Raw genomic sequence first — 22312 nt, 5'->3', positions numbered from 1 at the left:
ACAGTGATGGCGAACCTTGGCACCCCAGATGTTTTGGAACTACATTTCCCATGATGCTCCACTAGACTGCAGAGTGCATGAGCATCATGGGAAATATAGTTCCAAAACATCTGGGGTGCCAAGATTCGTCATCACTGATATAGGATGATACTTTTCTAGGAATTGTATTTATAAGATATAATGTATCCTTTCCTTCATTCTCATATTTTTGCAGGTTCGTCAGTGAACAAGCCTGGACGAGAAATGATCCCAGCTTTAGCTTTTGTGAGTCTAGCCTGCCTGCTTCATCATCATCAATGTATGATAAAGCTAAACATAGAGACTTTAATAGAGCTGTATCTACTAAAAAGACAGACATCTCGCCTCCTGTATCTCACCAGAGTGGTACAGGTGATAGAGAAAAAGATCCAAATCATCAGTGCCCTATTCAAAACAAACCACGCCCTCTTAAGAAATGTCATGGGCTCAGGGCAAATACTGTCCAAGAAAACAGGGAGATTCTTCAGAAACTTGGAATATGCTATAGGTGCTGTGCTTCCTATGACCATTTTGCTAAAGATTGTAAAGTTGTCATCAAGTGCACAGACTGCAGTAGTGACAAACACGTAACAGCTATGCATCCTGCACAACTTCCATACAATTCACAGCAGCCATCTACATTGAACCCTGCTTCAACTCATGGCGGGGAGCAACGAAGCCATGCTACAGCCGCAAGAAATGCCATAATAGACAAGCAGAGCAACAGATCCCTGGCTAAACCTAAATTATTTGAGATCTTTGGCATAAAGGGACATGCTACACCATATACTCTCAACACCTGTTCTGGTCATATAGAAACCTCTGGCAGAAGGGCTGATGGGTTCATGGTTTCCCATTTTAAGGCGAAGAAGGGAATACCCTTACCCACCTTAGTTGAGTGTGACCAAATACCAGACAACAGGGAAGAGATTCCTACTCCAGAAGCTGCGTATCACCATCCCCACTTAAGGCACCTGGTTACCGAGATTCCTCCAATGGACATGGATACCAAAATCTTAATCTTGCTGGGAAGAGACATTCTCAGAGTACATAAAGTACGTCAGCAGTGCAATGGATCTGACAACGCCCCATATGCACAAAGACTTGATCTAGGCTTGGTAAAAGCTATCTGAGATTAACTCCTTTAAGACTCATATGCTAAGAAATGGGAGTGCATCTTACTTCAGACAATGCCCCCATCAATATCAAGTAAAGAAGAAGCCGCTTGACATCATCCAGGTATCTGATGTTATTCCCATTCCATGTGATGACAACCTAGGTAGCATAGTGTTTTGTACTACATGTGATGACAACAGAATAGCCTTGTCAATTGAAGATAGAGAGTTCATCACAATAATGGACAGTGAATTCTTCAAGGATGACTCTAACAGCTGTGTTGCACCATTACCTCTTCGTGCTGCAAGAGACTTCCAAACAATCGTGAACAAGCTTTATCCAGATTTAACTCACTTCAGCAAACACTAAAGAACAGGCCTGAAATGAAGGACCACTTCATTGCCTTTATGAAAAGGATATTTGACAATGATCACACTGAGCCAGCTCCACCTCTTCTAGAACATGATGAGTGCTGGTATCTGCCTTTCTTTGGAGTGTATCATCCACGTAAACCAAAGCAAATCAGGGTAGTGTTTGACTCCAGTGCTAAGCATCAAGGCGTATCCCTGAATGATGTTCTTCTCACTGGTCTTAACCTAACCAACAGCCTTGTAGGAGTACTTATGAGGTTCAGAAAAGAGCCAGTTGCCATAACTGCTGACATCGAACAAATGTTCCATTGCTTCATAGTAAGGCTCCATGTACACGGGACGCTGGAAATGGCCGTTTAGGAGCAGTTGGGCGTTTTTTTTAGAAGCCCCTGAACCCATCTACATTTTATCTTACCTGTCCATGTACACTAGGTCGTTTGCGGTCGTTTGCGGGCAGTTGCTTTCAGGGACTGTTTTTAGAATGCAATTATTTGCGTTCGAACGTGTGTTTCCTGGCGTTTCAAACGCAAAAACACGACCGAACGCGTCCGAACGCGACCGAACGCGATGACCCGCGTTTGGCATTCGCGTTTTTCCATTTTAAAGGGGAATTATTTTTTTGACCTCTAGGAACGGTTCTAAACGCAAACGCCCGCTAAACGCCTGCTAAACGCGGGTACAAACGCGACCGAACGGACGTTTCAAACGTCCTAAAAATTCCAGCATTCAAATGGACTTTTAACAACGTCCCGTGTACATGGACCCTAAGAGAAGACCATAGGAACTTCCTAAGGTTTCTGTGGTACCGTGACAACAACATAAACAATGAAGTGGTTGAATACCGCATGAAAGTACATGTCTTCAAAAACAGTCCCTCTCCTGATGTTGCAACATATGGTTTACGAAGGACTGCTCTTGATGGTGAAAAGGAAAAGGGCGCAGATGCTTGACACTTTGTTGAGAGATTTCTACGTGGACGATGGACTCAAATCCTTACTCAGATGAAGAAGCCATAGACCTGCTCCAAAGGACTCAAGGTATGCTTTCTAAAGGCCAACCTAAGACTCCATAAGATTGCCTTAAACAGTGCTGCTGTGATGAAAGCCTTTCAGCCTGGCGATCAAGCCACAGGTTTTAAGGAATTAAATCTGGGAATGGACATGCCTCCCGTTCAGAGAAGTCTGGACTTACAGTGGAACTTATTAAAAGACACTTTGGGCTTTCAAGTCAGCGCTGCAAACAAGCCATTGTGTTCTGTCAGTGATGAACAGTCTATACGATCCACTGGGATTTGTGGCTCCCATCACCATACAAGGTAAATCCCTATTAAGACAGCTGTCAAAGACTATCCAAGATTGGGATGCTCCACTACCAAAGGACAAATATTCAAAGTGGGAGTCCTGGAAACAATCTCTACATGCCTTACATGGAATTTACATGCCACGCTGCTACACTTCATCTTCCCTTGCTGCAAGTCAGAGAAAAGAGATTCACATCTTCTCAGATGCATCCACTGAGGCCATAGCAGCTGTAGCCTACCTCAAGGTAAGAGATTCTCACAATCAAACCCATGTAGGGTTTCTGTTTGGTAAAACTAAGTTAGTACCTAAGTGGGACTGCGCTAGCCGTAGAAGGTGCAGAGTTTTCTGATAAATTACATCAAATTCTACACAGATAGCAAGGTTATTTTGGGCTATATATACAATCAGACAAAACACTTGTAGGTCTATGTTAGTAACCATGTAGAAAGAATCAAAAAATCCTCAAGGCCTGAACAATGGCATCATGTTCCATCAGAGTTTAATCCTGCGGATCATGCCACCACACCGATGTCTGCAAGTGCCTTTGCAAATTGTTCTTGGTTAACAGGACCTGAATTCCTGCTGAATTATACAGAAGAAGCTACAGCTGAGGTCTTCAGTCTTCTAGATCCTGACAAAGATCCAGAGTTTCCAACCATCCTTACTCCAGCTATTCTTCTTACCCAGAAGCTTGGGTCTGTTCCTGTTCCACCTGGAGACTTTAAATCGGGGAACTTATACCGTGAGCAATGGAAGCGAGTACAACACCTTGCCAACTGCTTCTGGAATCGTTGGAAGATGGAGTATCTTTCTCTTCTGCAAGGACGCAGAAAATGGCAACGTCTGAACCCTAACCTGCAAGTTGGAGATTGTGTTCTCCTCAAGGACCAGCAAGCTGAAAGAATTGAATGGCCCATGGGACTTTTTGTAAAGACCATGCCTAGTGATGATGGTATGGTACGCAAGGTAGAGGTAAAGATTGCCAGACAAGGAACCGTAAAGACTTTTCTCAGACCCATTACAGAACTTGTTCTACTCTTGCCTTTTGGAGACTGAACTTTCCTCCTTGGTTTGTTGGATCCAGTTTGTCACAAGAAGAATGTCCCTTTGACTTTGATTGACACTTCTTCATGCCTCATGCAGTTATTGTTGTTGCATATATATATATATATATATATATATATATGCGTGTTCTTTTTGTCTTTCAGGTCTGCAAGACAACTGCAAATTGCACCATTGTTTCTTTGCATTGTATAACTACGGTTATGAAGTAACATAGTGGTATTTATTTATAGTGGTATTAATTAGACGGGGAGTGTGCTGTTAAACATGTTGTGAGAATTTATATGGTTAATTTTCATAAGCCATTGTTATTTGACTTCTAAATATATGGTCATTATACTGCCATCTTGTGGTTATTTTGGTTGTTGCACTCTCCTTTCCCTTCTGTGTTCCTTCCTGTTCCCTCCCTTTTATGATGTAGTTCCTGTTCCTGCTTCTTCACGCTTGGTATAAGACATGGCCACATCTGTCTCGGCCTCCATACAATCTGCTCCAAACCATGTTTTGACCTGCAAAATACAATCTTTCAATCATCTACCGCATCTTGTTGTCTGCTGTAACTGCTGCTTGCAATAAATGTCTCATGGATGGAAAAAGACATATTTTGGTGAGTTCAAGCTATCTGATAACGATTGTCCGCAGTGATTGTATCTGCTTATACAGGCCAGGAATAGGTCTCAGCAAGGGATCAGTCACCATTACAACAATTGGAGTCAGAATATTCCTAGATGATAGGCCTGATGCTAGTAACAAGGAGTCCCATCCACAACAAGGCAGGGCCCATACTAGCCTCCCGGATGCATTATTATACCATACATGTAAAATGTATAACGGATGCACTGGCCCAGTTGATAGATGGCAGCACCTAGAACTCCCTGAACCCTGGGAATACTGTGAATAGGAAAAACTAGTGCGCTATCTGAACCAATTGGATGACATAATAAAAATTATGACAATGAAAAATGCGAAAAAACATACACAAAAAAATTGTGAAAAAATCTACACAGGTACATTAATATGTTCCATATGAAAATAATGTGAAGTGACATAAACATGCACAAATGTGAAAATGCCAATGATGAAAAAGAAAAGAAAATGAAATAAAAAAAATAAATAAAAAAAGTATATTTTTTAATTTTGAAAGTCCCTTAAACACAACATTGTAGCTGAACGAAAAACAATAATAATATTGTCCAACAAACAAACTGCTTGCCTCCTCATCGTCCCTAGGACTTTGCTGTTGACCTCCAACCTGGGACTACACCACCCCGAGGTCGAGTCTACCCTCTCTCCATCCCTGAGACTCAAGCCATGTCCAAGTACGTCCAGGAAAATCTGCAGAAAGCATTTATTCATAAAAACAATTCTCCTGCTGGGGCTGGCTTCTTCTTTGTGGATAAAAAGAATGGTACAATCCGGCACTGCATTGATTATAAAGGTTTCAATGCAATCACCATTAAGAATCAATAACCGTTACCCTTAATTTCTGAACTTTTTGACAGACTATGAGATGCTCGAATTTCGCCAAGTTAGACTTCCGTGGAGCATACAATCTGATTAGGATTTGAGAGGGAGATGAATGGAAAACTGCTTTTAACACCAGAGAGGGGCACTATGAATATCTCATAATGCCCTTTGGCTTGTGTAACGCCCCAGCTGTCTTCCAGAACTTTAATGATATTTTTTTCTGATCTCCTATAAGTTTGTGTCATTGTGTATCTGGAAGACATACTCATCTTTTCTCCAGATTTGAACACTCATCGTCAGCATATTTGTACTGTTCTTCTACGACTTCGGGACCACTGCTTGTATGCAAAGTTGGAGAAGTGCCTCTTTAAGCAAACCCAAGTTCCTTTCCTAGGCTACATAGTCACGGATAAAGGGCTGCTTATGGATCCTGCCAAACTTCAGGCCATCTCCAACTGGTCTCAGCCTTCTGGTCTAAAATCTACGCAATGGTTCTTGGGGCTCACCAATTTCTATCGATAGTTCATCCCTGATTACTCCTCTCTGGTGGCACCAATTGCCTCTTTGACCCAGAAGGGCGCTAATGCCAGAACCTGGCCTTCTTTAGCAGTCGAGGCTTTCCACAAGCTCAAAACAGCCTTCCTGTCTGTTTCTATTCTCAAACGTCCTGACATTCTTCAGCCTTTCTTCCTGGAGGTAGATGTTTCATCCTTGGGAGTGGGGGCCGTCCTTCTTCAAATGCATGACGGTAAGCTCCGTCCTTGTGCCTTCTTCTCTAAGAAGTTTTCTGATGCTGAAAAAAATTATGCAATCGGGGATCGGCAGCTTTTTGCTATCAAGCTGGCACTGCAAGAATGGCGACATCTACTGGAGAGATCTCCTCATTATATCCCGGTCTATACCGATCATAAGAACCTCCAGTATCTGCAATCCGCTCAACGTTTGAATCCCAGGCAAGCACGATAGGCTATCTTCTTTGCCAGGTTTAATTTTGATGTCACCTCTTGGCCCGGTTCCAAGAATGCTCGTGCTGATGTCTTGTCCAGATCACTTGACAGTGCTGACTCCGAGTGTCATATAGAACCTGAACCTATTATTCCTGCCAATTGTTTCCTGGCCTCCACTCGCCTTCAGTCTCCACTTATCCCACCCAGAAAGACCTTTGTGGTGCCCACCCTTCGCTCCAAGTTTCTTAAATGGGTACATGACTCTAAACTTTCTGGACATCCTGGTACGCAACGCACCTGTGCCTTCCTGCATCGTTACTACTGATGTCCCTCACTCCGGAAGGATGTTGAAGAATATGTCCAGGCTTGCTCCATTTGTGTGCAGGCTAAGTCCTCTGCGTCTGCTCCAGCAGGTCTCCTTTTACCTCTACCTGTTCCAGATGTACCTTGGCGCTGCATCTCTTTGGACTTTATCTCTGAACTACCCCCCTCAGCGGGCTCCACCGTTATCTGGATTGTGGTGGACAGGTTTTTCTAAAATGTGTCACTTAACTCCACTTTCAGGACTACCCTCTGCTGTCACTTTGGCTTCCATCTTCATTAGGAAAATCTTTTGTCTCCATGGTTTTCCCTCACTCATTGTCTCGAATAGAGGAGTTCAGTTTACAGCCCGCTTCTGGAGAGCTCTGGTCACATCCTTTGGAATCAAGTTGGACTTCTCAGCTTTTCATCCGCAGTCAAACGGACAAACGGAAAGGGTTAACCAGAATGTGGAACGGTATCTTTGTGCCTTCATTTCTGCCTATCAGGATAATTGGGTAGACCTTTTACCCTGGGCAGAATTTGTCCTCAATACCCACGCTAATGCCAGCACTGGTGAGTCTCCCTTTTTTACAGTATTTGGCTGTCATCCTTCAGTACCATTTCCTGTTCAGATCTCTGTTGCTGTGTCGGCGGCTGCAGAGATGCAACAATCTCTCAATTCTATCTGAGCAGATGTTTCCAAGAATTTACATCTGGCAGCTTCCAGGTACAAAGTAGCGGAAGATCAACATCCCTGTGTGAGTCCCAAAATTCTCCCTCGTGATAAGGTTTGGCTCTTTACCAAGAATATCCATCTCTGAGTACCTTCAATGAAATTTGACACCGTTTCATTGGTCCCTTTACAATTCTTTGCCAGGTTAACCCTGTCGCTTTTAAGCTCCATCTCCCGTCACATCTAAGAATCCCCAATGTTTTCCATGTTTCTCTCCTTACACTACATCATCAATAGATTTTCTCGCCCTATTTGTCATCCTTCTCCAACAGTCAGTACTTCGGATCAGTATGAAATCAAGCAAATCTTGGATTCCAAATTCTCCAGGGGGAGGCTCTTGTATCTAATTGACTGGAAGGGATGTGGTCCTAAGGGGAGGTGTTGGATTCCTTCAACTGATGTTTCTGCCCCTTGTTTGGTGAAGCTTTTTCATCAAAAGTTTCCTCTCAAGTCTGGCTCTAAACGAGTAGGGAGACCCCGTAATATGGGGGGTACTGTCACAAGTTAGCCTGCTAGTGTTTGCTTGTATAATCTTACCTCCTTGCTGCAGCGTTTCTAACCTTGCTTCCTTTCACATGTGTGATTTGGCTGTGCCTCCTAGTTGGCTTGTCTATATAAGACATGCTCAATGTAACCCTCATTGCCTGAGCAACTTCACAGTTCTCTGAGCTCCCATTTGCATACCCCTTGGCTACTGTGTTTGATTAACCATGTTTTGACCCTGGCTTTGTTTACCGTCTGTGTTTGTTCGCTACCTGCCCTGACCTCGGCTTGTCTCCTGGATATCCTTTCGTCTACAGCTTGTACTCTGCACACGCCAGTTGTTAACGCATCCTCAGCTGAGCCTACCTGGGGGCCACAACCTGGTTCCAGCTTGCTGCAAGTCCATCCCCACCATCAGGGGCTCTGGTGAAGAAGCAGGCTGGGGCTTAGACTCCACGCCCTGGGGAATCCTGAGCTGGCGATCTACAAGGGCTCACTACCACAGACTCCTGACAATCTCTGCCACTGGCTGGACAATATCTGGACATTTCCGTTGTGCTGGGACAGTTTTCCTGCCTGCTAAAACCACAGCAAACCGCAGCAAAATATATTTTGGGGTGTAATTCTTGTTATGTACATGCTATGTGTTAGAAGCCTGAAGGTGCTACTTGGAAGTTGGGCCTTTGTATGTGGCCAGTCTGTGGAAAAGTCTCACACATGTGGTATAGCCATACTCAGGAGAAGTAGTAGAATGTATTTTAGGGTGTTAGTCTTGGTAAAAAATACATTTTCATTTTTTTTCATATTTTCCAAAAACGTATGGAAAAAAAAAACATGTTCAAAAGAATCATTCATTATGCCTCGTAGAATATACATGTGGGTGTTTTCTTTCCAAAATGGGGTCATTTTGTGGGTAATTGTATTGTCCTGGTTCTCCAGGGCCTTCAAAAATGTGATAGGTACGCAGGAAATGAAATGTGTAATTTATGCCTTTAGAACGCCTGAAGGTGCTACTTGGATATTGGGCCTCTGTATGTGGCCAGGCTGTGGAAAAGTCTCACACATGTGGTATTGCCATACTCAGGAGGAGTAGCAGAATATATTATGGGGGCTAATTGCAAGTTTATCTATGTAATGTGTAAGAAAAAAATTGTTAATGTGACAAGTTTGTGGGGAAAAAAAAAACTTCATTACCCAAACTATTTTGGGCAAACAATTGCAATTTCAAAAAACTCACTATGCTTCTTACTAAATACCTTGCACTGTCATCTTTACAAAAAGGGGTAATTTGGGGGGTATTTGGACTGTACTGACATTTAGGGCCTCAAGAAATTAGATAGTCAGTACATCAGGATTGATCAATTTTCAATGATTTTTTTACCAAAGACATGTAGCAGAATACATTAATACTAAATTCATGACGAAATTTGATTTTATTGGATTTCTTTTGAAACAGAAAGTTATATAAATATAAAATATAAATATAAAAACAGACAATATTGGGGTTTTTTTTCAAAATTTTCGCTATTTTTTCGCTTATATCGCAAAAAATAAAAAACCCAGTGGTAAATAAATACCACCAGAAGAAAGCTCTATTTGTGTGAACAAAATGATAAAAATGTCATTTGGGTACAGTGTAGCATGATTGAGTAATTGTCATTCAAAGTGCAAGAGCACTGAAAGTTGAAAATTGGTCTCGGAAAAAAGGGGGTGAAAGTGCCCAGTATTGAGGTGGTTAAGGGCCCGACAGACAGACAGATATTGCAGCTGAAAAGTTTAATAGATTACTGTGCCTACTGACCTGTTGTTGTAGAAGCAGTTGTTGTAGCTATGGAATAGAGAGATAGATAAATAGATAGATCGATGTAGATAGATAAATAGATATTGCAGCTGAAACATTTTAGAAATTACTGTGATTACTGACCTGTTGTTGTAGGAGTAGGTGTAGCTACAGAATAAAACATTTAATAGAGATATCATTAATACAGCATAAAAATGTTAAGAAGATGCCAGATAGATAGATAGATAGATAGATAGATAGATAGATAGATAGATAGATAGACAGATAGATAGATAGATAGATAGATAGATAGATAGATAGATAGATAGATAGATAGATAGATAGATAGATAGATAGATAGATAGATAGATAGATAGATAGATAGATAGATAGATAGATAGATAGATAGATAGATAGATAGATAGATCAGTATGTGTACTTACAACTAGTTGGGCTTGTACCTATGGGATAATAAATCAGATATTGTGATGTTGTACAATAGATTCTAAAAGACGTAGAATATACAGTAGATATCACTTGTTTCAATAGATAGATAGATAGATAGATAGATAGATAGATAGATAGATAGATAGACAGACAGACAGACAGATAGATAGATAGATAGATAGATAGATAGATAGATAGATAGATAGATAGATAGATAGATAGATAGATAGATAGATAGATAGATAGATAGATAGATAGATAGATAGATAGATAGATAGATAGATAGATAGATAGATAGATAGATAGATAGATATTGCATCTGCAAAGTTTTTTTATTTGTTTTCTTCACAGATACAAATAGAAAGGGAAATAATTTTCCAAATAATATAAAATCATAATTTCTCCCCCAAATCCCAAAATCCACCCCCCCCATCCTTTTCGCATGCGCAGTAGGGAACCAGCTGTGAAGCCGCAAGGTTCACTGCCAGTTTTCCCTACGAGAAATGGCAGAGGCAGCACCTGAGAGCTGGATTCGTGGAAGGTGAGTGCCCTAATATTAAAAGTTGGCAGCGACAGTACTTGTAGCTTCTGACTTGTATTTTTTTCTAAAGGAGCCTGGAGCTCCTCTTTAATCACCCCAATCTTACAATATATACATCTCTTTAAGGGCCTCTTGTTAAACTTAAGGTAGGTATGGACCATAGGGTGAGTACCTGGATAGAGAACAGAGGGTGGTGATTAATGGGGAGTACTCGGATTGGGCGGGTGTGGAAAGTGGGGTCCCCCAAGGTTCTGTCTTGGGGCCAATCCTGTTTAATTTATTCATAAATGATCTAGAGGAGGGGATATCGAGTACAATCTCAGTATTTGTGGATGATACTAAACTAAGCTGGGCACCTAAAGACCACAACATACAGGGATATACATCATCGGTTGAACTGGATGGACTGGTGTCTTTTTTCGACCTCACAAACTATGTAACTATGTAATAGATAGATAGATAGATAGATAGATAGATAGATAGATAGATAGATAGATAGATAGATAGATAGATAGATAGATAGATAGATAGATAGATAGATAGATAGATAGATAGATAGATAGATAGATAGATAGATAGATAGATGTAGATAAATAAATAGATATTGCAGCTTAAAAGGTTTAGAGATTACTGTACTTACTGACCTGTTGTTGTAGAAGCAGTTGTAGCTACGGAATAATACATTTAATAGAGATATCATTAATACAGCATAAAAATGTTAAGAAGATGAAAACAAGCAGATAGATAGAAAGACAGATAGACAGACAGATAGATCAGTATGTAAACTTACAAGCAGGGTCAGTGCAAGGAGTTTGCCTACTCAGGCGAAGGTGCATTTTAATACCCCCTCCCCTCATCTGGACAGAGTGTAGTACACAGTGGAGGGACAGCGTGCCATACACAGTGGTGAGACAGCGTGCCGTACACAGCGGAGGGACAGCGTGCCGTATATAGTGGAGGGCAGAGGCGTCTCTAGGCTTTGTGAGGCCTAAGGCAAAACTTGGACATGAGGACCCACTACCGCCCATAATAGGAAAAATAATTCAAGCGATAAAAATTAACTGTATAAATTGCATATATTAAGAGCCTTAACCTTTGTACTGTGAATTCACAGTTTCTAGAGTTTTCTCTAACCAATTCTTCTTTAATCAAAGATCATTAAACATAGGGTATGTATGTATATATATTATGTATATATATATATTTCTGCTCTTACATCCCAGTCCCCAGCATTTCCCTATAGGTCATGATTCCCTGAGTCCCTCCTTACGTCAAAGTTCATTGTCCCCCATTACATAAGCGTTCTCCTTTAAATCAGAATTCCTCTTAACATTAGAGTGCCCCTCTTAAATCAAATTTCACAGAGCCCCCTTTACATCAGAGTCTCCAGAGTTTCCCCCTTACACTGTAAGTGGGAACTCTGAAGACTCTGATGTAAGAGGAGTTCTGGGAACCCTGATTTAGGGGGAATGTTGGGGACTCTGAAGGGGAGTTCTGTGAACCCCGATTTAAGGAGGGAATGCTGGAGACTCTGATGTAAGGAGAGTTCTGGGAATCCTGATTTGAGGGGGAGAGCTGGGAACTCTGGTGTAAAAGGGAACTCTGTGGTCACCAAAGCTCCCCCTTGCATCAGAGTTTCCAGAGACCCCCTTACACTTCCCTTCCTCAGTCCGCCACAGTCTAGGGCACGACAAGTTCCACTGCAGAAGGCTGCCCTACTGAGTCCCCACAGAGGGCACTGTAAATTCCAGTATAGTGCACTGCCATTCCTCCCTGAGGAATGGAAGCCTGCTATGCTTGGACTTGTACTGCTCTCTGTAGGGGACTGAGGAACTGCTGCCTGCTACGCTAAGACTTGTAGTGCCCTCTGTGGGGACTAAGGCATGGCAGCCTGCTATTCTGGAACTTGTAGTGCCCTCTGTGAGGGACTGAGGATTCCTCAGTCCACCACATTCTAGGGCACTAGAAGTTCCATCATAGTGGGCTGTCATTCCTCAGTCCCTCACAGCTGGGGGGAAAAACAACAGAGTTAAACATCTAAAAGAAAACTCCAACCAAAACTACCAATAATGTACAGAGTCCATATGCTATATAATGTCACAGCCCCGCTACCCCTCACCTTCCACCTCGGGTGCTGTCATTGTGTAGGGCAAAGGGCTCCAGCTCCACCATATTTGGCTTTGATGTCAGATATGCAGGACTGGCTCAGCTCCACTCTCTTCCCTGGCAACTGACTCTGGCGTCACGGGGGGGGGGGGGGCTCTCCTCCTACCCCAGCCACCCAGGGGCCCTCTCCTTCTCCCCCAGCCACCCAGGGGCCCTATCCTTTTCCTCCAGCCACCCAGGGTCCCTCTCCTTCTTCTCCTCCAATCGCCCAGGGTCCCTCTCCTTCTCCTCCAACCACCCAGGGGCCCTATCCTTTTCCTCCAGCCACCCAGGGTCCCTCTCCTTCTCCTCCTCCAGCCACCCAGGGTCCCTCTCCTTCTCCTCCAACCACCCAGGGGCCCTCTCCTTCTCCTCCAGCCACCCAGGAGCCCTCGCCTCCTCCCTCAGCCACCCAGGGGCCCTCTCCTTCTCCCTCAGCCACCCAGGGGCCCTCTCCTTCTCCTTCAGCCACCCAGGGACTCTTTCATCTTCCCCTAGCCACCCAGGGGCCCTCTCCTTTTCCCCTAGCCACCCAGGGGCCCTCTCCTTTTCCCCTAGCCTCCCAGGGGCCCTCTCCTTTTCCCCTAGCCACATGATCAGACGGCCAATCCCCAGGCAGAGAAGGCGGGGTAAGTGTCAGCGGACAACAGACACCTGGCAGCTGCAGTGAAGGGACTGCAGCACACTGCTGCAACTTTTATATCCAAGGATTTAAAACAATCTTTTACTTGGGAGATTTCCCTGACTGCGCCCTTCTAAATGTTGTCGCTCCGCCACTGGCCACGAGGCCCCTGTAGGTGCGAGGCCTTAGACGACCGCCTAATTTTCCTAATTAGAGAGCCGCCTATGGTGGAGGGACAGCGTGCCGTACACAGTGGAGGGACAGCGTGCCGTACACAGTGGAGAGACAGCGTGCCGTATACAGTGGAGGGACAGCTTGCCGTAGACAGTGGAGGGACAGGGTGCCGTACACAGTGGAGGGACAGGGTGCCGTACACAGTGGAGTGACAGAGTGCCGTACACAGTGGAGGGACAGTGTGCCGTACACAGTGGAGGGACAGTGTGCCGTATACAGTGGAGAGACAGTGTGCCGTATACAGTGGAGGGACAGCTTGCCCTATACAGTGGAGTGACAGCGGGCCGTACACAGTGGAGGGACAGTGTGCTGTACACAGTAGAGGGACAGCGGGCCGTACACAGTGGAGGGACAGCGTGCCATACACAGTGGAGGGACAGCGTGCTGTATACAGTGGAGGGACAGCGTGCCGTACACAGTAGAGGGACAGCGTGCCGTACACAGTAGAGGGACAGCGTGCCGTACACAGTAGAGGGACAGCGTGCCGTACACAGTGGAGGGACAGCGTGCCGTACACAGTAGAGGGATAGCGTGCCGTACACAGTAGAGGGATAGCGTGCCGTACACAGTAGAGTGATAGCGTGCCGTACACAGTAGAGGGACAGCGTGCCGTACACAGTAGAGAGACAGCATGCCGTATACAGTGGAGGGACATCGTGCTGTGTACAGTGGAGGGACAGAGTGCTGTGTACAGGGGGGGGGGGCGGTGTGCTGTATGCAGTGGAGGGACAGTGGCATCACCGGCAGCAGTTCCCTAGCTGTTTATGTGCAGTATAGTAACAAGAGTAGAGAGCTGAAGCATTACAGATGGAAGACCTCCTCATAAATCACTCACCACATGGCTTGAGATGAAAACTCCTGGAGTTGTCATCCCTGCTCCTCCTCCCAGACCTTCACCTTTTACAGACAGTTCAGTCATCTGAGCATGTAGGAGATGTTGGCCACACCCTCGCCCAGCCATCCAATTCTAACAGCCCGGGGAGAAGCCACATGTGGCTGAATGTGGAGGAAAGAAAGCTGCACTGCACCCGGGGGAGAAAGCCAGAGGCAGCCTGTAGCTCCCTTTGGACATCCCTGGTGGCAGATATGGGGGTGCTAGCAATATTTTTAGCACCCCCCTGGCTGAGGGAGGAGCTGTGGAGGAGAGCAAAACACCATGGGCGAGCAGGGAGAAGACTGGAGGGGGCAAATGGTGCACAGAGTCTAAAACATGCAGCGCCAGGATCTGTCTACTCTGGTGCATTTTACTGCCCCCCCATCCCCACCCTTGCACCCAAAGGCAGCTTTCTGTGCTACCTTATGGTGGCCTGGCTCTGCTTACAACTAGTTGGGCTTGTTGAACTTATGGGATAAATCAGATATAGAGGCATGGTAGTATCATAAGGGGGTCACAGGGGTTGCAACTGTAACCCACCCCTAGCTCCAGGGGGCCCGTGCGGCTCCCCTGTCATATTAGCATGCTGAATTCCTCCCCTATGAAATCCCGGTGTACAACTCTTATCCGCATTGTATCCCACAGCCAGCTTATTAGCCAGTGCCCAGCATTAGTAGTTGGTTGCTAGGGCCACCCAGCATCTTGGTGGTTGTTCCGCCCCCAGAATTTAGTAAAGGAGAACTGCACCATGCTGCATTTAAAAAAAAACACTGTGATACGGAGCCCATCAAGTACCACTCGCTAAGCCCTGCCCATAAAGTCTTGCCCACCAAGCCCTGCCTTTTAAGCCTCACCCACTGAGTCCCGTCCACTAAGTTCCACCCACTGCCATCAAGCCCTCGGTAAGCTCAGATTAAAGAAATCCAAGGTGGGGGACATTGTTTCTGTTTCCAGTTGTCAGTGTTTAGAGACACTGATGGAATTACCTCTAATGAGGGGGGAGCCACAGTGGGGGGGGACACTGATGGGGGTGTTACAGTGAGGGGGACACTAATAGTGGAGTTACAGTGAGGGGGACACTGATGGTGGAACTACAGTGAGGGGGATACTGATAAGGGAGCTACAGTGAGGGGGACATTGATAGGGGAGCTACAGTGAGGGGGACACTGATAAGGGAGCTACAGTGAGGGGGACACTGATAAGGGAGCTACAGTGAGGGGGACACTGATAGGAGAGCCACAGTGAGGGGGACACTGATAGAGGAGCCACAGTGAGGGGGACACTGGTGGGGGTGCTACAGTGAGGGGGACAATGCTGCTAGGAAACCCTTAACAGGAGACACTGATGGTGGAGAGAGCGGGGTTGGGTGTTGGGAGGTATTTTATCCTCTTCTGTACTCTTTGTTTGGGTTGGGAGGGGGGGGGGGCAGACAAACAGAAGGGAGGGCAGTGAAAGCCCTTGGAGGGGGAGAGATACCCCCAACTGACAGGAAGATGCCTCCAGACTAGTAAATATTGGAATAGGGCCGGGGAGGGGTAGGTACAGAGGTGAGTGGTGGAATGGAGGGATGCAGATGTGTGTGGCAGAATCGGTGGTACAGAGGTGACTGATGGGGGGGGGGGTGCAGAGATGAGTGATAGAAGGCTTGCCACCCACCCTGGCAGGAATGTGTTACTCATTGGAGTAGTAGACATGGACTCTGGAGGAGAACTTGGAGAAGATGACAGAGGTGGTGATGAGAGGAGTTGCCCGGAGGACCGTGCCTGACTGCCCTGCACTCAAGCCAGCAATGGAGGAGGTCAGTGACAGGCAGCTCCAGCCTTCAGTGGCCACACAAAGTCTCTGAGGGGGGTTATTGATATAAGGGGTAATAAATACACTAAGGTAAAGTGGGACACTGATATAAAAGTTCCCCCTTATATCAGTAACTCTCCCTTACATTAGTGTATTTACTCTGTGGAAGGTGGTCTGTTGCCATCATTCCCCCTTACATCAGAGTCTGCAGGATTTCCCTTACAGTGCATGGGGGAACTGTGCGGAACCTGATGTAAAGGAGAAATCTGTGGGCGTTGATGTAAGAAGAACTTTGTGGACTGTGATGTAAACGGGAACTCTGTGGAGTCTGATATTAAGGGGAGCTCTGTGAACACTTATGTAACCAGAGATTTCCCTTACATCAGAGTTTCTCTTTACACCACAGTCTGAAGCATTCCCCCTTACATCAGAGTCCTCAGAGTGCTACTGACAGCATCCACTGCCTACTGACTGACACTGTCCACTGCTCTTCTGACTTGCAGGTGTTTGGAGGCAGGTATTGACATCTGACCAAAAACGCTTGTAATCGGCCAAAAAAGAAGGTTGTGTACTTTTTTGAGCTTAAGGCGTTTTGCTTCAGGCGACAAAATGCTCATATGTGAACAGGGGCCATTGAAATTAATGAGATTTTGCTTTTTGGACGTTTAGGAACTTCAGAGAAGTGCGTTTTTTTACGAGCTGAAAAACGATCAGGTGTAAACAGGGCCTTAAGGTAGGCTAAGTTTATATTTTTACAGAGACTTTTGTTTTAATACATTTTTCCTAATTTTTATAATTTTATAAGTTTTCCTTGTAAATGAAGAGGAGGCCTCAGGTCAACTTGTGCTTCAGGCCCCACAAACTTCAAGCTACGCCTCTCTATAGAGGTTAGTGATATTGTGCAATAGATTCTAAAACATGCAGAATATAGATATATAGATCACTTGAAGGGCCTCTTGTTTCAGGAGATAGACAGACAGACAGACAGACAGACAGACAGACAGAGAGATGGATAGATAGATACTGCAGCTGAAAGGTTTTATAGATTACTGTGCTTACTAACCTGTTGTTGGAGAAGTATTTGTAGCTATGGAATAATAAATATAAAGAGATATCAATCATACAGCTTAAAAATTTTAGGAAGGTGCAAGATAGACAGACAGACAGACAGACAGACAGACAGATAGAGTATGTGTACTTACAAGTAGTTGGGCTTGTTGAACCTATAGGATAATAAATCAGATATAGAGATCAGTGATATTGTACAATATATTCTTTTTTACCAAGTGCAATAGATTCTAAAAGATGTAAAATATAGATATTGTAACAGCGTGACCCCGTGCTACTCAGTAAAAGGGTGGTTTATGCCAGCTTTTGGGAGAAGCAGGCACACTAATGGCTCAGTCGTGTGCTGGCTTCATATTGGAGCCAGAATTAGAGCTCAGGGCCCCACCTACTTGAGGAGGTCATTGTGTGAAGGGAGCCGCGAGGTGCTATTGCATCATGCTGCCCAGGTTGGGAAAGACCAAGGCCGAAGCCTGAGAGAGAGTCCAAGAGGGACAAGTGCAGCTAGGGAGCGGTCAGGATAGATGCAGAGCTAAGATACAGCATCTGCGTATAAACACTGGCATGTGGTTGATGGTCAGGAAGACCAAAAGGTGTTTGATGGTCAGGAAGGCCAAAAGATGTTTGATGGTCAGGAAGACCCTGCAGAGGTGCTCTGAGGAATAAAGAGAGCCAGGAGGAAGAATGTTATGTCTTTGCAGTGATGGTGAGAACCCCCTGAAGGGGGAAGACATATCTGTATGAACTGTAATTGCTTTTAAAATAAAAGTGGGCTGCCATGCCCTAAAAATACGTTTTGGACTCGCGCAACTCATTGTAAACGCACCTGCTGCTCGAGTTTAAAGTGGAGCTTCACCCCAAAAGGGAAGCTCCGCTTATTTGGCACCAACCCCCCTGCTGCCACATTTGGCACCTTTCAGGGGGGAGCGAGTACCTGGTTTTGATAGGTACCCACTCCCATTTTCAGCTGACTTTGCCGTGGCAAAGTCTTTCGGAGGTTTAGCCCCCCCTGCTCCCTATGGCGCCGGGCCATTCACAAAGTGCAGCGTCCTTTTCACATGCACAGTAGGGAACCGGCTGTGAAGCCGCAAGGCTTCACTGCCTGCTTTCCCTTCAAGAATGGCGGATGCAGCACCTGAGATTGATTGAAAAATCGGCTGGGATGAAGACACCGCTGGGTTCGTGGACAGATAAGTGTCCTAATATTAAAAGTCAGCATCTATAGTATTTGTAGCTGCTGACTTTTAATTTTTTTCTGAAGGAGCCTGGAGTTTCAGTTTAGTCACCTCAATCCTACAATATATACAGTATCTCACAAAAGTGAGTACACCCCTCACATTTTTGTAAATATTTTATTGTATCTTTTCACGTGACAACACTGAAGAAATGACACTTTGCTACAATGTAAAGTAGTGAGTGTACAGGTTGTATAACAATGTAAATTTGCTGTCCCCTCAAAATAACTCAACACACAGCCATTAATATCTAAACCGCTGGCAACAAAAGTGAGTACACCCCTAAGGCCCCTTTCACACAGGGGAGTCCGTCGGTGGACTCTGTTTTTCTCAGCGGGGGATCGATCCGCCGATCCACCGCTGAGCAGGCTGATGGCTGCTCTGTCTCCGCGCTGTGTGCGGAGAGAGAGCTGTCAGGTCTCCGCTGCTCTCTATGGGGGAATCGGATGGGAACGACCGTCTGTCCGTTCTCATCCGATCCCATCCAATTTGCTGGACGGATGGAAAATAGGGTTTCCATCCATCCAGATTTGACGGATTGGATGTCAGCGGACATGTCTCCGCAGGCATCCGATGCCCCATAGAGCTGCATGGGACATCCGTTCAGATCCGCCTTATCTATCTATCTTCAGTAGATAGATAAATAGATAGATATTGTAGCTGAAAAGTTTTATAAATTACTGTGATTACTGACCTGTTGTTGTAGAAGTAGTTGTAGCTACGGAACAATAAATTTAATAGAGACATCATTAATACAGCATTAACATGTTAAAACGATGCAAGATAGATGCCGTCCTGGAAGATGATAGATAGATAGATAGATAGATAGATAGATAGATAGATAGATAGATAGATAGATAGATAGATAGATAGATAGATAGATAGATAGATAGATAGATAGATAGATAGATAGATAGATAGATAGATAGATAGATAGATAGATAGATAGATAGATAGATAGATAGATAGATAGATAGATAGATAGATAGATAGATAGATAGATAGATAGATAGATAGATAGATAATTAGATCAGTATGTGTACTTACGAGTAGTTGGGCTCGTTGTACCTATGGGATAATAAATCAGATATTTAATGTTAGTGATATTCAGTGATGGACGAACATCGGACGGGGCGGTTCGCGAATGCCATCCGCAAACTTTCTCAAGTTCGCGGCGGACCCCATTTACTTTAATGGGAGGCGAACATTAAAAACCTCCAGGTCATATTTGCAGCCACAAAATACTTACTAGCTGTGCACACATAGTCATACAACATGGACACTGACATACCAGAAGTATTGCTATTGGAAAAGTTGCCATAACATTTTTTTTTTTTTTTTTTAATGCCAAAAATTATTATTATTTTTTTTTTTTTCTAAATCAGCCAGAACTGAAAGCAGCCTGTAAATACATGTCAAATACATATAGGGTCCATTCACACGTCTGTAAAATGGGTCTGCATACGTTCCACAATTTAGCGGAACGTTTACAGACCCATTGCTGAGCAGGCGGATGGCTGCTCTGTCTCCGCGCTGTGTGCGGAGACAGAGCTGTCAGGTCCCCGCTGTTCTCTATGGGGGAATCGGATGGGAACGACCGTCTGTCCGTTCTCATCCGATCCCATCCAATTTGCTGGACGGATGGAAAATAGGGTTTCCATCAATCCAGATTTGACGGATTGGATGTCAGCGGACATGTCTCCGTGGACATCCGATGCCCCATAGAGCTGCATGGGACATCCGTTCAGATCCGCCTGAAAAACGGACAGGCGGATCTGAACGGTCCACCTATGTGAAAGGGGCCTAAGTGAAAAAGTCCAAATTGGGCCCATTAGCCATTTTCCCTCCCCGATGTCATGTGTTACCTTAGTGTTACAAGGTTTCAGGTGTGAATGGGGAGTAGGAGTGTTAAATTTGGTATTATCGCTCTCACTTTCTCATACTGGTCACTGGAAGTTCAACATGGCAAAGATCTCTCTGAAAAAAAAAAGAATTGTTGCTCTTCTGTACATAAAGATGGCTTAGGCTATACAGTAAGAAGATTGCCAAGACCCTGAAACTGAGCTGCAGCACCATGGCCAAGACCATACAGCGGTTTTACAGGACAGGTTCCACTCAGAACAGGCCTCGCCATGGTCAACCAAAGAAGGTGAGTGCACATTCTCAGCATCATATCTAGAGGTTGTCTTTGGGAAATAGACATATGAGTGCTGCCAGCATTGCAGCAGAGGTTGAAGGGGTGGGGGGTCAGCCTGTCAGTGCTCACACTATACGCCGCACACTGCATCAAATTGGTCTGCATGGCTGTCGTCCCAGAAGGAAGCCTCTTCTAAAGATGATGCACAAGAAAGCTCGCAAACAGTTTGCTGAAGACACACAGACTAGGGACATGGATTACTGGAACCATGTCCTGTGGTCCGATGAGACAAACTTATTTGGTTCAGATGGTGTCAAGCGTGAGTGAGGAGTACAAAGACAAGTGTGTCTTGCCTACAGTTAAGCTTGGTGGTGGGAGTGTCATGGTCTGGGGCTGCGTGAGTGATGCCAGCACTGTGGAGCTACAGTTCATTGGGGGAACCATGAATGCCAACATGTACTGTGACATACTGAAGCAGAACATGATCCCCTCCCTTCGGAGACTGGGCCACAGGGCAGTATTCCAACATAACGACCCCAGACACACCTCAAAATGTGACCACTGCCTTCCTAAAGAAGCTGAGGGAAAAGGTGATGGACTGGCCAAGCATGTCTCCAGACCTAAACCCTATTGAGCGGCTGTGGGGCATCCTAAAATGGAAGGTGGAGGAGTGCAAGGTCTCTAACATCCACCAGCTCCGTGATGTCGTCGTGGAGGAGTAGAAGAGGACTCCAGTGGCAACCTGTAAAGCTCTGGTGAACTCCATGCCCAAGAGGGTTAAGGAAGTGCTGGAAAATAATGGTAAGTAATAATGTAAAATAATATTGACACTTTGGGCCCAATTTGGAAATTTTCACTTAGGGGTGTACTCACGTATGTTGTCAGCAGTTTAGACATAATGGCTGTGCGTTGAGGTATTTTGAGGGGACAGCAAATTTACACTGTTATACAAGCTTTACACTCACTACTTTACATTGAAGCAAAGTGTAATTTCCTCAGTGTTGTCAAATGAAAAGATACTGTACATCAAGGGCCTCTTGTTTCAGTAGATAGATAAATAGATAGACATTGTAGCTGAAAAGTTTTATAAATTACTGTGATTACTGACCTGTTGTTGTAGAAGTAGTTGTAGCTACGGAACAATAAATTTAATAGAGACATCATTAATACAGCATAAACATGTTAAAACGATGCAAGATAGATGCCGTCCTGGAAGATGATAGATAGATAGATAGATAGATAGATAGATAGATAGATAGATAGATAGATAGATAGATAGATAGATAGATAGATAGATAGATAGATAGATAGATAGATAGATAGATAGATAGATAGATAGATCAGTATGTGTACTTACGAGTAGTTGGGCTCGTTGTACCTATGGGATAATAAATCAGATATTTAGGGTTAGTGATATTCAGTGATGGACGAACATCGGACGGGGCGGTTCGCGAATGCCATCCGCAAACATTCTCAAATGTTTGCGAACCGCAAGTTCGCGGCGGACCCCATTCACTTTAATGGGAGGCAAACATTAAAAACCTCCAGGTCATATTTGCAGCCACAAAATACTTACTAGCTGTGCACACATAGTCATACAACATGGACACTGACATACCAGAAGTATTGCTATTGGA

General features: G+C 44.6%; 1 long non-coding RNA gene across 1 annotated transcript in view; it reads right to left on the bottom strand.

Annotated features, from left to right (window-relative positions):
* Positions 1–22312, bottom strand: part of LOC309560852 — a 68597-nt gene that overhangs the window by 41043 nt on the left and 5242 nt on the right. Inside the window, exon 3 of the long non-coding RNA XR_014225528.1 lies at positions 17441–17461. This is a non-coding gene — a long non-coding RNA (uncharacterized lncRNA). The remainder of the gene's footprint in view (positions 1–17440; positions 17462–22312) is intronic.

This window comes from Pelophylax lessonae (assembly GCF_965119305.1).
Source record: "Pelophylax lessonae genome assembly, chromosome: 7".
In the NCBI taxonomy this organism is placed as follows: Eukaryota; Metazoa; Chordata; class Amphibia; order Anura; family Ranidae; genus Pelophylax; species Pelophylax lessonae.
The sequence above is the reverse complement of the archived record's forward strand: the minus strand, read 5'-3'. Positions and strand labels throughout refer to the sequence as shown.